Here is a 3,091-nt window from a genome sequence, read left to right as displayed (position 1 = left end):
CTGGTGCTGACGGTCACGCGCGCCGCGGGACGCGAAGCCCCTCGGGTTGGACGCCAAGGTGGGACCGGGCCTGACCTGCTGTCCCTGGCTTGGCGCCTCTCTCTGTGGCCGGGGTGAACTTCCACCCTGCCTCTCCTGAATCGGGTGGTGTGTGTTTGGGAAATGACTCTCGCCTGCTGGACGCGGCGGTGGACAGCAGACTCGGTGGACGGCTACAAGCCAGGGCTCTCTTCCCCGTAACAGTGTGTAATTGCAAGAATTTATCCCCATAAATGTGGCATGGATACTATCCTAGCATCGACGGTGGAATTTTAGTCTAAAAAGAGCTCTCCTGAAAATTTGAAAATGCTATTTTTTTTTACAAGGTCTCACTACGTAGTTCAGGGGCTGGCGAACGCGCATCGATCCTCCTGCCTCAGCCTACCCGGTGCTGGAATGACAGGCTTGTGCAGCCACATCCGACCCGAAACTGCTAGTTTTTAAAAGCACGAATTTGTTACTATTTTCTTAGTTTTAAGAATGGCAATGAATGCATCTTTTAATGGGAGAATGTTAACAGTTTGACCAATAAAGTGAAATTCTTTAAAACTGTCTTGTAGAGGCAGAGCCCCTGTCCAGCGCGGTGACAGCTCCGCCCAGCACAGGCAAGGTTCTGAGGTGTCACACGGCCAGGCTTTGGAACAGAAACCTTCAAGCCAATCAACAATTGTGCAGTTTTATTTAACAAAATTATGGAAAAGTTCACTTTTTCAAATATTTGACTACTGAATGATATCCAAACAGTCCCTGAGGTGGGAAATTGAAGCTTAATCATAGCTTTAGTTTTGTGGGGGAGGAGTCATAGTAAGATTTTTAGAAAAGATTCAGCTACCCATAAAGCTTCTTGGATAACATTTTCCTAATAATAAGTTTGAAAAAGTCAAAAGAATTTGTGACATTATTTGTGCTTTCATTAATATAAGCATCAAAATTCATTTCAATACCCATGTTACTGTGCCATATTACAATGGCTACATAGTTGTCCGGGACATTTTCTAACTTTAGAATTGGGGTCAGTATTCATAACTGATTTATTTTGGCGATGTTGATTTTTTTCTAATAGATGCTTGGTATCTGCCCAAGCCAGTGAAATAGCCCTGCGGTTTTCTCAGGGTAGCCATGCCAGGCAGAGCACTAGGCAGCAAGAAGGACCTGTGTGACCCAGGTGGCACTGACCCAACTGCAGAGATGGTGATGCTGCACAGGTAGCTTCACGAAGAACCAAAGGAAATTGGGGGTATAACTCAGTGGTAGAGCACGTGCTTAGCATGCACAAGGTCCTGGGTTCAATCCCCAGTACCTCCACTTCTTTTTCTTAAACACTGGGAGCTCCTTTTGTGTAGAAAACTGGGAGATCTGCTGGGCCTCTGTGGCAGGTAAGTTCCTGAGAAACCTGGGAATAGCAGTAGTTCGTGTCAGCTGGTTACTTTTGATCACCTTAGGGAATCTTCTGACTCCAACAGTAATGATTACATAACAACAAAAGACCAGATAAGAAACAAAATCAGCAGAGTTTTAGTCCTCTTAATTTACAGTAACTAAATGTTAATTTTGTTTCTTATTTAGTTTTTAGTCTTTTTCTTAGTGGTTTGTATTCCAGGTATCAGTCCTTGAAATAGCTTGAGTAACAGTGCATTGAAATAGCTTCTTACAGTCTGTGGCTCATCCACTGTAACGGAGGAGGAGGCCCGAAGCTTGTAAACTGAAGGAAGATAGGGGGCGGCAAGAGGCTGAAGTCAGGGGGCAGTTCTGCCCAGAGGTCTTTTCTTGGTGGTTGGAGAAAATGACCCAGGACAATGGAAGAGGGAACATGGGACAGATGAACGGGGAGAGACGTTCCAGGAGCCGATGATTCTGTTGCATTTCCCTCAGTGTGGCAGCTAAGAGGACACAGTTTGGAAACAGTGGGGTATAAGACAGTGGATTTTCTATCTGGCCAACAATCACATCTTCAGTCATCATCAGAAATCTGGCTAATACTTCAAGGAGGGTCTTCGTGGCATTCATCTGTAAGAGAGTATGTCCTTCCCTCGTGACAGGGCTCAATGCCGTACATGTTCTTCTGCCTCTCATGGCTTCAACAAGGCCTACATTTCTCCGTCTAGGACCCACATTTTGGCCAGTGAGGCAGAAATAAGCACAGTTGATCTCAGTCCACTCCCTGGGTCTGTGCAACCTCCCAACCCGTGAGCACCAAGAGGACCAGAAAAACAGGAGGACAGGGAGAAGAATGGGAAGATCAGGAGGAGAACAGGAAGACCTGGAGGAGACAGGAGAATGTGGAAAACAGGAGGACATGAAGAACAGGAAGACTGGGTGGCAGACACTGAAGACAATGGAGCTAAAACAGCGTGACTCTTGCCATCTCTCCTCACCACCCCTCCTGCTCTGCCCTGCACCCACCCCATCAAAGTGGCTCCATTTTGGTTGGATTTCAGTAAATCCAAGTCTGGAGGGGAGGGGGAGGGTGTGTGATATGGAACAAAACAAAAGTAGAAGTTGAGAAGCACGCTGGCCCTGAAGTGCCAGTTTTAATACTCTGGAAAAATTCTTGAGAGGAGCACTCAGGCAGCTGGAATAGCTCAGTTGGGAGAGCCTTAGGGCAAAGACCTAAGGGTCCCTGGTTCTATCCTGGGCCTCCGTAGGTTCCTGTTAGTTTTTGTGTAATTATTGTCCCACAAATCAAATCAAGATCCCTCTGAGACATTCCAGGAAGTGGCAGGGACATAGTGCATTTATAAAAAGAGTTTTAAAACCTAGGAAATTATTAGTTTTAAAACCTAAGAAATTCTAATATACTGTACTGTGTGCTGCTACACTTACAGTTCATTTCTACTTGTGTGTGTATGAGGGGAACGGGTGCTTTAGTCACAAGAAATGTGAAGGAAGAATTGGGTAGAAATCACATGGAAAGTTAAAAAAAGAATGTCACTGTGTGAGTCTGTGGGTGTGGCTGGCACCAGAGCAATTTGGGTTTGACTCCATTGTTAAACCTGGGATAAGGAAAACTGTTGAATATTACTGAACTTTTAAACAGTTACAAGAACATCAT

At 45.4% G+C, this 3,091-nt stretch overlaps 1 non-coding gene across 1 annotated transcript; it reads left to right on the top strand.

Moving 5' to 3' along the window:
* Positions 1–1,272: 1,272 nt before the first annotated feature.
* On the top strand, positions 1,273–1,344 carry Trnaa-agc. The gene has a single exon. It is a non-coding gene; the product is annotated as a tRNA-Ala (tRNA).
* Positions 1,345–3,091: the final 1,747 nt, after the last annotated feature.

This window comes from Fukomys damarensis, unplaced genomic scaffold, assembly GCF_012274545.1.
Source record: "Fukomys damarensis isolate Sample0158 unplaced genomic scaffold, DMR_v1.0_HiC HiC_scaffold_10, whole genome shotgun sequence".
In the NCBI taxonomy this organism is placed as follows: Eukaryota; Metazoa; Chordata; class Mammalia; order Rodentia; family Bathyergidae; genus Fukomys; species Fukomys damarensis.
This window is presented reverse-complemented; position numbering and strand designations above follow the sequence as displayed.